General features: G+C 49.0%; 1 protein-coding gene across 2 annotated transcripts in view; it reads left to right on the top strand.

Annotated features, from left to right (window-relative positions):
- Positions 1 to 12,193, top strand: part of RBM19 (RNA binding motif protein 19) — a 105,839-nt gene that overhangs the window by 50,852 nt on the left and 42,794 nt on the right. The gene's annotated exons all lie outside the window — the stretch shown is intronic.

Below are 12,193 nucleotides of genomic sequence, written 5' to 3'. Positions count from 1 at the left end.
TCGAGCCCTTTGAAGTAAAACCACTTGTAAATCTCTTTGTTGTAGTGACAAGCTTTCCTCTTTGTCCTGGTGCACACCTCGCACCAGCCACAATGCTGGCTGCACTCCAGAATGTATACTTCAGAAGCTTGCGGGTGCTCTGCCTCTGCCGTCTGCTCCCCACTAATCGGGACAGGGTGGGTTTTGTGCAGGTCTGTTGTTCCCCAGCCATGAGTATCCGAGAATCCACCATATAATGGGCTCGTAACACATAAGCGAGCTCTCACGAGGCCCGTGCCCCCCTGATTGTAATCTAATTGTATCACTCATCAAGAATGCATGGAGATAACTCTCCTTAGGTCACTACATCTCTGACACCAGTGGAAACTTTCTATAGCACTGTTCTGAACTCCCCAAAATCCGCCATTGGGTCATCCGCCACTTGTTTTCTACTTTTGCCATTATTGCAGCTCTATCACGGCACCCCACACGAGTTAAGTTGTTATTTAAACTATACATGTCGCAAAATTATGTTTTTTTTTTATCAAGGTGACACACCACCCAAGTTATGATCGGTTTTTTGGCGAATTTTGACACACCAAGCTCAAAAGGTTGCCCATCACTGGCCTAACCTAACATGCCCTAACATGTTGATCCAGAGGAAGGCAAAAAAACCCATGTGGCAAACAGTAAGCTCCACATTGGGGAAAAAAAATTCCTTCCCGACTTCACATACGGCAATCAGACTAGTTCCCTGGATCAACGCCCTATCAAGGAATCTAGTGTATGTACCCTGTAACATTATACTTTTCCAGAAAGGCATCCAGTCCCCTCTTAAATTTAAGTAATGAATCACTCATTACAACATCATACGGCAGAGAGTTCCGTAGTCTCACTGCTCTTACAGTAAAGAATCCGCGTCTGTTATTATGCTTAAACCTTCTTTCCTCCAGACGTAGAGGATGCCCCCTTGTCCCTGTCTCAGGTCTATGATTAAAAAGATCATCAGAAAGGTCTTTGTACTGTCCCCTCATATATTTATACATTAAAATAAGATCACCCCTTAGTCTTCGTTTTTCCAAACTAAATAGCCCCAAGTGTAATAACCTATCTTGGTATTGCAGACCCCCCCAGTCCTCTAATAATAACCTTGGTCGCTCTTCTCTGCACCCGCTCTAGTTCAGCTATGTCTTTCTTATACACCGGAGACCAGAACTGTGCACAGTATTCTAAGTGTGGTTGAACTAGTGACTTGTATAGGGTAAAATTATGTTCTCCTCATGAGCATCTATGCCTCTTTTAATGCATCCCATTATTTTATTTGCCTTTGTAGCAGCTGCCTGACACTGGCCACTAAAAGTGAGTTTGTCATCCACCCGTACACCCAGGTCTTTTTCATTGACGGTTTTGCCCGGAATTTTAGAATTAAGCACATAGTTATACATCTTATTACTTCTACCCAAGTGCATGAGCTTACATTTATCCCCATTAAAGCTCATTTGCCATTTATCAGCCCAAGCTTCTAGTTTACATAAATCATCCTGTAATATAAAATTGTCCTCCTCTTTATTGATTACCCTGCAGAGTTTAGTGTCATCTGCAAATATTGAAATTCTACTCTGAATGCCCCCTACAAGGTCATTAATAAATGTTAAAAAGAAGAGGGCCCAGTACTGACCCCTGTGGTACCCCACTGCTAACCGCGACCCAGTCCAAGTGTGCTCCATTAATAACCACCCTTTGTTTCCTATCCCTGAGCCAGCTCCCAATCCACTTACACATATTTTCCCCTATCCCCATTATTCTCATTTTATGTATCAACCTTTTGTGTGGCACCGTATCAAAAGCTTTTGAAAAGTCCATATACACTACATCTACTGGGTTCCCTTGGTCCAGTCCAGAACTTACCTCTTCATAGAAGCTGATCAAATTAGTCTGACATGAACGGTCCCTAGTAAACCCGTGCTGATACTGGGTCATGAGGTTATTCCTCTTCAGATACTCCAGTATAGCATCCCTTAGAATGCCCTCCAGGATTTTACCCAGAGTAGAGGTTAAACTTACTGGCCTATAATTTCCGAATTCAGTTTTTGTCCCCTTTTTGAATATTGGCACCACATTTGCTATACGCCAGTCCTGTGGTACAGACCCTGTTATTATGGACTCTTTAAAGATTAAAAATAATGGTCTATCAATGACTGTACTTAATTCCTGCAGTACTCGGGGGTGTATCCCATCCGGGCCCGGAGATTTGTCAATTTTAGTGATTTTTAGACGCCACTGTACTTCCTGCTGGGTTAAGCAGGTGACATTTAATGGGGAATTTTTGTTATCACTGATCATATTGTCTGCAATGGAATTTTCTTGTGTAAATACTGATGAAAAAAAGTCATTTAGCATATTGGCTTTTTCCTCGTCCTCATCCACCATTTCACCCAGACTATTTTTAAGGGGGCCAACACTATCATTTTTTAGTTTCTTACTATTTATGTAGTTGAAGAATATTTTGGGATTACTTTTACTCTCTCTAGCAATGAGTCTCTCTGTCTCAATCTTTGCTGCCTTGATTTGCTTTTTACAGAATTTATTTAATTTTTTGTATTTATTTAATGCCTCCTCACTACCTACTTCCTTTAATTCTCTAAATGCTTTCTTTTTGTCACTTATTGCGCCCCTTACAGCTCTATTTAGCCATATTGGTTTCCTCCTATTTCTAGTATGTTTATTCCCATACGGTATATACTGTGCACAGGTCCTATCCAGGATGCTAATAAACGTCTCCCATTTTCTTTGTGTACTTTTATGTCTCAGGATATCGTCCCAGTTAATTGCACCAAGATACTCTCTCATCCGTTGGAAATTTGCCCTCCTTAAGTTTAGTGTCCTTGTAACCCCCCTACTACACATCTTATTAAAAGATACATGAAAACTTATTATTTTGTGATCACTATTCCCCAAGTGACCCCCAACCCTTATATTTGATATGCGGTCTGGCCTGTTGGTTAATATTAGGTCTAGCAGTGCCCCCCTTCTTGTTGGGTCCTGAACCAGTTGTGAAAGGTAATTGTCTCTCATAGTTGTCAAAAAACGGTTACCTTTGCTGGAACTGCAGGTTTCTGTTCCCCAATCTATTTCAGGGTAGTTGAAGTCCCCCATAATAATGACTTCTCCTTGGGTCGCAGCTTCATCTATTTGCTTTATGAGGATAGTCTCCGTTGCTTCCATTATTTTTGGAGATTTATAACAAACCCCTATCAGTAATTTATTATTTTTCCCCCCTCCCCTTATCTCCACCCACAGGGACTCTACATTTTCATTAGATTCACCTATATTATCACGCCGGATGGGTTTTAAGGACGATTTTACATAGACACACCCCTCCCCCTCGCTTATCTGTACGGTCATTTCTGAACAGGCTATAACCCTGCAAGTTAACAGCCCAGTCATGGCTCTCATCCAGCCATGTCTCAGATATCCCCACCATGTCATAATTATGCTCCATCAACATTAATTCTAATTCCTCCATTTTGTTGGCGAGGCTTCTGGCATTAGTATACATGCACTTGATGTTCCTCTCTGTACCTCTATTCTTTCTTAAATTATTAACTGTTCTAACCCTATGCCACTGCCACTCCCAACTTCCTTATTTGTGCCCAGGTCTCTATCTGCCCTATCTTCCCCTACTATAAAATGAATACCCTCCCCCCATTCCCTAGTTTAAACACTCCTCCAACCTCCTAGCCATTTTCTCCCCCAGCACAGCTGCACCCTCCCCATTGAGGTGCAGCCCATCCCTAGCGTAGAGCCTGTAGCCAACTGAGAAGTCGGCCCAGTTCTGCAGGAACCCAAACCCCTCCTTCCTACACCAATTCTTGAGCCACTTATTAACCTCCCTAATCTCCCGTTGCCTCTCTGGCGTGGCATGTGGTACAGGCAGTATTTCAGAAAATACCACGTTGGAGGTCCTTGCTTGCAGCCTAATTCCCTGAAATCATCTTTAAGGACCTTCCACCTACCTCTAACTTTGTCATTTGTGCCAATGTGCACCATGACCGCTGGGTCCTCACCAGCCCCTCCCAGTAATCTGTCCACCCGATCAGTGATGTGTCGGACTCGAGCGCCAGGTAGGCAGCACACCGTCCGACGATCCCTGTCTTTGTGACAGATTGCCCTATCTGTTCCCCTAATAATTGAGTCCCCCACTACCGGGACCTGTCTGGCCTGCACTGCTCTCCTATTTCCCTCCTTACTGTAGTAGTCACTCCTCCGGCTTTCAGAGGACATGCCTGGCTGCAGCAGTGCTACCCCTGTACTGGTACCCCCCTCATCTGCCAACTTAGCAAACTTATTGGGGTGTGCCAGATCAGGACTAGCCTCCCTGGCACTCTTCCCTCTACACAGCCTTCTAACTGTCACCCAGCTAGCTGCTTCACTGTCCTGCAGCTCCATTCTACCATCCCCCAACTCATCTATCCCATTGAGCGTCTGCTCAGTGAGCAGAAGACTCCTTTCCATATTGTCAGTGGATCTCAGTGTTGCCAGCTGCACATTTAGATTCAGAATCTGGGCTTCCAAATACTCAACGTGCTCACATCTCGCACAGCAGTATGCACCCTCGACCGGCTGATCAAGGACTGCATACATGTGGCAAGACTGCACTGGATGGCATTAACAATAGTGGAGCACATTTCCTAATGGGGATTGCACCAGACAGAAACGTTAAATAATAATAATAAAAAAAAACAATTGCAAAGTATTAATAAAATACAGACCGCAATTCAGTAATTCCTCCCTTGGAAACTCCCTGAATCCAAATTCACAAGTCACACACTTACTGCCGTTCACACTTACGCTCAGGTCACACTCAGCTCGTTCACACTCGCTAAGCTGAAGATTTAGGCTACGTTCACACTTTGCGGGTTTTGCCGCGGATCCGCAGCGGATTTGACACTGCGGATCCGCAGCAGTTTTCCATGCAGGGTACAGTACAATGTTACCCTATGGAAAACAAAACCCGCTGTGCCCAAGCTGCGGATTTCCGCGGAAAAAGCCGCGCGGCTTTTCTGCGGAAAAAAAGAAGGAGCATGTCACTTCTTGGTGCAGAATCGCAGCGATTCTGCAGCCATAGAAATGCATTGATCCACTCACTTTCCGCATGGGGCTGTGCCCACGTTGCGGGAAGTTAAGCGGATAATGTGCAGATGGTACCCGGGGTGGAGGAGAGGAGACTCTCCTCCAGGCCCTGGGAACCATATTTTGGTGTAAAAAAAAAAAAGAATTAAAATAAAAAATGATGCTATACTCACCTCTCAGCGCTGCCCGCGGCGTCCGGTCTCAGTTGCTGTGCGAGCAGGACCTGTGGTGACGTCGCGGTCACATGACCGTGATGTCACGAAGGTCCTTGTCGGCACAGCCGCCTGCAGCACCGAGGAGATCCGGACATGGAAGGGTGAGTATAACCAATTTTTATTATTTTTTACATTACTATTGATGCTGCATATTGCTGCATATGCAGCATCAATAGTATAGGCGGAAACCCGCAGCGGAAACCGCGGAACAAACCGCGATAAATCTGCAGGGATAACCGCAGCGGTTTTGCCCTGCAGATTTATCAATTCCGCTGCGGGATTAACCCGCAGAGCAGGCCGCAAAGTGTGAACGTGGCCTTAAAGTGTGAACGTGGCCTTAAAGTTCTTGTTTTTTCTCCTACGCCTCATTGGGGGACACAGGACCATGGGTGTTATGCTGCTGCCACTAGGAGGACACTAAGTAAACAGAAAGATTAACTCCTCCTCTGCAGTATACACCCCTTCACTGGATACAATTCTTGCTTAGTGTCTGTAGGAGGCACTTGGGTCTGTTTTCAGGCCCCAACTTTCTTATTTTAATTTTTATTTTAAAGTTTTTAGTTTTCTGTACATTTTTAATTTTTTACTTAACGGAGTGAAGGGGGCGACGGGTTCCTTTTTTTATAGGGTCCGCTCTCCCCCGAACCATCAACAGGCGAGCACGGCGAGTATACCTCCCCGTCCCTCTCCTGCGACGTATGGGGCACGCCTAATCTACGCTAGGGCGACGGTTCCTATACGGTCTCGATCTCCCCCTGTAAGATGGCGAGCACATGGAGTTTACCTCTTATGTGCATCTCCCGGGCTCCACCGCACTCAAGCCCTCATCTTGGCGTCTCGTAGTCCCCACAGTAGCTGTAAGCCCCCTGTGGCAGGCGCAGAAGAACCCTGCAAAAATCTCCATGCGGCAGGCACAGCTGTAAGTCCCCTGAGAAGGCAAGCATGCTTCAGGAGGCTCGCCGTCCCCCGACACAGGGAGGATCGATTGAGCTGGAGGTGGTCCCTCCTTTGGTGAGTACTATCTTCCTCACGCTACCGGCGTGGGAAGAAGCGGTCCGGGTCCCTGGGGAGAGGTACCGGTGGCTAGATGCCAGCGACGATCGTTAGGCGCGGCGTCGCGGCCGCCAGAGCGCTTCGTCGGCCGGCTCCACTAATTTGGTCCCCGGCTTCTCCAGCCGGACTAGGCCGCAGTTCAAAAAACCCGCCCATGCCGGAGCCCCGCCCACTGTTCAGGCGCTTCTCGTTTTGAATGAGAAGAGCCCTGCAAATCTCGGGCGCCATCTTGGGACTCCACTGCTACAGGGAAATACAGCCGAAAACGCTACCTCCCTCTCTTCCTCCCTGGGGACACCAGTTCAGGACCGTGGGTAGGCTGCTCCGCTGCATAGGGAAAAGCTTAACCCCTTCCCTGCTCACATAACTGCTACTGCGGTTTATCGGAGATAGACATTCACTATGTCTCAATCTATGGAAAAAAGGGGACAAAAAAAGCACACTGTATTTTTAACCATTTGTGCCACTTGCAAGTCTGCCTTGCCAAGTACCCACAGTCCCCCCTTGTGCCAGAACTGTGACCTGGCCAGTGCGCAGCCTCCTTCTGCCGCCACTTCCTGTGTCCTCTCCTGAGTGGGCCGCGCACGTTCAGTGGAATCCTGAGTCCTCCTTAAACCAAAATTCACCTCCGTCGGCTGCAACGGAATCTGATAACGGCGCGGGGCTGTCCGACCACAGGGGGTGCACTGTTGTACGGGACTCCCGGGGTTCCAGGAAAAGGACCTTTTCCCCATCTCCCGTACACGCGCGAGCTTCAGCTTCTGCAAGCTCATTTTCTCGCTCCCCCTCCCCTGAGGGTCGCAGCGTACAGGGCTCAGTATATGAGTCGGAGGAATCTTTAACCCAGACTCCTCTATTGGTCAGGCATTAATGGTGGACGATGAATCTGCTTCCTCTCAGGAACACGTTGTATCTTTTAAGAAGTCTCCATAATCACCCTGAGTTTCAGGATATTATCCAAAACACAGGGAGCAGAAAAGCGCTTTACGGCTCAAAAAGCCACGGAAGCTAAATATCCTTTCTCAAGGGATCTGGTGAAGGGCTTACTTCTTTCTCCTTCTGGATCCTGCCGTGTCGCGGCTTGCATCCAAAACAATCTTCTCTCTGTCAGACGATTCATCAGTCAAAAACCCTTCTGACCGCCAGATTGATTATTTGGATCGCTCAGTCTTTGAAGTCTCAGGAGCAGTCCTCCTTCCATCCTTTGCAGCTACCTGGGTAGCTAAGGCAATGGTGACCTGGGCTGAGGTGTTGACCTTTACCGTCCACGGCAGTAATCTTCCCCCAGAGACGGCCAGACTAGTTAACCAGTTAGCTCAGGCCGGAGATTTTGTCGTTAGCGCCTCCATAGATGCGGCTAATTGTGCAGCGCAAGGGGCTGCTAACGCAATTTCCATCAGGGTGGGCCCTATGGCTCCGCGATTGGCGAGCAGACTCTGCTTCCAAAAAGTCGCTGACCTCTCTTCCTTACCAAGCGGGTCGTTTAATTTGGGGGAAAACCTAGACCAAATCATTTCTGACGCTACCGGATTAAAAAAAAAAAAAAAAGAGTGAATTTCTTCCCCAGCACGGAATCGGCAGCAGTTTCGATTCCGGTCATTTCGTAACAACTCCAGTTTGTCGTTCTCTTCCCCTGGTTCGGGACGTCGGGACAACAGAACTTCCCAGGTCTCATACAGACCAAACCGTTCCTGGAAACCCGGACCCAGGCCGTCTGCCCCTGAGCCGTCCGCATCCCTTAAACCTTCACAATGACTCGTTGGCGTGTCCGGCTGACACTGACAACGTAGGCTGACGCCTTCTTTCGTTCCGTCAACAGTGGCTCTCGGTCGTTCACGACGAGTGGGTCAGAGAGCTCGTGTCTTCCGGATACAAAATCGAGTTTTTTCTCTTCACGCCATACAGGCGCTTCAAAAGGACGGTGTCATCACTCCAGTCCCTCGTGACCAAAGGTTCACGTGGTTTTACTCCAACCTTTTCATGGTCCCAAAGAAGGACGGGACTCTACGGCCCATACTGGATCTCAAACTGCTAAAACAAATTCGTACGGGTCCGACACTTCATGATGGACCGCCTCCGTTCCGTTGTCGCGTCCCTGGAAAAAGGAGAGTGCCTTCCCTTCATAGACATCAAAAGATGCCTACCTACACATCCCAATTTTTCCCTCTCATCAGCAGTTCCTGCTCTTTGCAGCCCAAGAAGTACACTTCCAGTCTGTGGCCTTGCCCTTCGGACTTGCCACCGCCCCCAGAGTCTTCACAAAGGTCATGGCGGCTGTCATGGCCATTCTTCACGCTCGGGGAGTGGTAGTACTGCCATATCTGGACGACCTATTAATCAAAGGTCCGTCCCAGTCTACCTGCGAGGAGTCGGTGAGCATCACCGTGGATTCTCCTTCTCGCCTGGGTTGTAAGATCAACTTCGAGAAATCATCTCCAGTGCCGGCCCAGCAAATCTCCTTCCTGGGCATGATTTTGAACTCTTCCCGCGGGCTGGTCATTCTCCCTCCAGAGAAGGTTCTATCCTTACAACAGGGAGCGCACAGGCTCTTCCGCCCAGTCCCTCACTCCATTCGCTTTGCGATGCGCATCCTCGGAAAAATGGTTGCGGCGATGGAAGCCATTCTGTTTGCGCAGTGCCATCCCCGTCCCTTGCAACAGGCGCTCACTTTAGCCTGAGACAGAAGCCCGGTTCCTCTCGACCGTCGCTTTCATCTACCCCCACAGGTCAGGCAGACCCTCAGGTGGTGGACACTACAGTCTTCCTTGAACCAAGGGAAATCCTTTCTTCCTGTGCGCTGGTTAGTGGTGACTACCGATGCCAGCCTTTTTGGCTGGGGTGCAATTTTTATTCACCACACGGCACAGGGTCGTTGGTCCACGAGATAGTCACGTCTCCCAATCAATATCCTGGAAATTTGAGCGATCATTCTCACTTTACACAACTTTCACCAACCTTCTCGCAGGTCATCCCATCAGAATTCAATCCCACAACGCCACAGCCCTGGCGTACATCAACCACAAGGGGGAACCCACAGCAGAGCAGCCATGCGCGAAGTCTCCCACATCCTGCGCTTGGCAGAGACCAATCACTCGCTCATATCGGCGATCCACATACCGGGCGTGGAGAATTGGGAAGCGGACTTCCTCAGTCGCCAAAGTCTTGCTTCGGGCGAGTGGTCCCTCCATCCGGAAGTTTTCCAGCAGATTTGCCTTCGCTGGCTGACGCCGGATGTGAATCTCATGACCTTGAGGTTCAACAACCAGGTTCCCCAGTTCATTGCCCGTTCCCACGATCCTCGCGCCATCGGGGTAGATGCCCTGGTTCTGTCGTGGCATCCGTTCCAGCTGCCATACATTTTTCCGCCCCTTCCTCTGCTTCCGAGAGTCATCAAAAAGATCAGAGGGGAGACCGGTGATTCTCGTCGCGCCCGACTGGCCGCGCCGAGCATGGTACGCGGAACTCGTCCAAATGGTCGCCGACACCCCCTGGCGCCTTCCAGGTCGCACGGACCTTCTCTTCCAGGGCCCAATTTGCCATCAGAACTCTGGGACCCTGTCTTTGACGGCGTGGCCGTTGAATCCTGGATTTTAGCCCAAGCCGGATTCTCTCCGGGGGTCCTTCTACCATGATTCGCGCTAGGAAACCCGTATCCATGCGCATTTATCATCGCACCTGGCGTATCTTCTTTTCATAGTGCAATACCCATGGACGTTTGCCCTTAGTCTTTTCCATTCCGTCCATTCTGGAGTTTTTCCAATCAAGTTTAGAGTCAGGCCTTGCCCTAAGCTCGCTCAGGGGACAAGTGTCCGCCTTGTCTGTTCTATTCCAACGAAGGATCGCTTCCAGACTGCCGGTTAAGACGTTCATCCAAGGAGTCTCCCGGGTGGTCCCTCCCTATAGAATGCCTTTGGCGTCATGGGATCTTAACTTGGTTCTCGGAGTTCTTCAGGAGGCCTCTTTTGAACCATTGCAGGACATCTCTCTCACCCTCCTCTCATCGAAGGTGGTCTTTCTAGTGGCAATTACGTCAATTAGGAGAGTTTCTGAGTTGACGGCTCTCTTGCCGACCCCCCCCCTTTTCTGAATTTTTTACCCAGATAAGGTGGTTTTGAGAACCTCTCCCGAGGACATTGTCTTGCCGTCTTTCTGTCCTGCACCTACTCATTGTATCGAGAAAGCTCTCCATACTCTGGATCTGGTTTGAGCTCTTCGGAGGTACATATCTCGCACGGCTCCCTTCCGTAAGTCGGATGTCCTCTTCGTGCTTCCGGAGGGACATAGGAAGGGTCTACCTGCCTCAAAGGCCACTCTAGCCAAGTAGATTTGTTCCGCTATTCAGGAATCCTATTGTGTCAGGAACACTCCTGTCCCACCTGGGATTCAGGCGCATTCCACCCGGTCGGTTGGTGCTTCTTGGGCCATTCGGCACCAGGCGTCCGCACATGAGCTTGTAAAGCTACGACTTAGTCCAGTCTGCATACTTTCACGAAGCACTACCTCATCCATACTCAGGCTTCGGCAGACGCTGCCCTCGGCAGGCGCATTCTGCACACATCGGTACCTCAGTAAGCTGGTGGTACATGGGGTATTAGCATATTGCTCCCCACCCAGGGACTGCTTTTGTACGTCCCATGGTCCTGTGTCCCCCAATGAGGCGTAGGAGAAAAGGAGATTTTTGTGTACTCACCGTAAAATCTTTTTCTCCGAGCCACTCATTGGGGGACACAGCACCCACCCTGTTAGCCTGTTTTGGCTTGTTGTTACTTCTTTGGTTTTGACATAGTTTGTCTTTGTTCATGCTCCTACTGCTTTACTACCGAACTGGTTGAAATTGTATCCAGTGAAGGGGTGTATACTGCAGAGGAGGAGTTAATCTTTCTGTTTACTTAGTGTCCTCCTAGTGGCAGCAGCATAACACCCATGGTCCTGTGTCCCCCAATGAGTGGCTCGGAGAAAAAGATTTTACGGTGAGTACACAAAAATCTCCTTTTCTTTATCCCCTCAGCAGCAATCCACCTTGCTGTTCAATGCACTTCCAAAAAGGACTTGAGCCCCAAACAGCCGCCCCTTATAAACCCTTAATTATGAGCCCCCACCCTAAATTAACCTCTTGTGAATATAGCTACTCCCAAGTCAGCAACTCACACCAATTCACACAGGTATTTGTTAAAGGCTTTCCAAATACCTCTTCACTGAATCACAAGTCACACTTACCGCCGTTCACACTTACGCTCAGGTCACACTCGCTAAGCTGAAGATTTAAAGTTTGTTTTTTTTTCTTTTTCCCCTCAGCCGCAATCCACCTTGCTGTTCAATGCACTTCCAAAAAGGAACATATAATGCTGCACATGGCTCCATTAGATGCTCCATACAGATATTTGCCCCATATGCTGTTGCTGCAATATAAAAAAAAAAAAAAAAAGACATACTCCCCTCTCAGTCCCCTGGCACTTGCTATATTCACCGATCCACATTCCACCGACGGCCGCCACTGTGTCTTCCCCATCCTGTGCACTGACGCTCAGGCAGAGGGCGCGGTGACGTGATTAGTGTGCGCGCTATCCTCTGCCTGATCGCGTCACTGCGCCCTCTGACCTGAGCATCACTGCAGAGCACGGGGAAGATGCATCGGCAGCCGTCGGTGGAGCGGGGAACAGATGAATATCTCGCACTGCGTTATACTCACCTGCTCCTGGCGCGGTCCCTGGTTCTCCGGGCGCCGACAGCTTCTTCCTATATTGAGCGGTCACATGGTACCGCTCATTACAGTAATGAATATGCGGCTCCATCCCTATGGGAGTGGAGTCGGG

This window comes from Ranitomeya variabilis, chromosome 1, assembly GCF_051348905.1.
Source record: "Ranitomeya variabilis isolate aRanVar5 chromosome 1, aRanVar5.hap1, whole genome shotgun sequence".
In the NCBI taxonomy this organism is placed as follows: domain Eukaryota; kingdom Metazoa; phylum Chordata; class Amphibia; order Anura; family Dendrobatidae; genus Ranitomeya; species Ranitomeya variabilis.
Note: the sequence above shows the minus strand (reverse complement) of the source record. Positions and strands in the feature narration are given on the sequence as shown.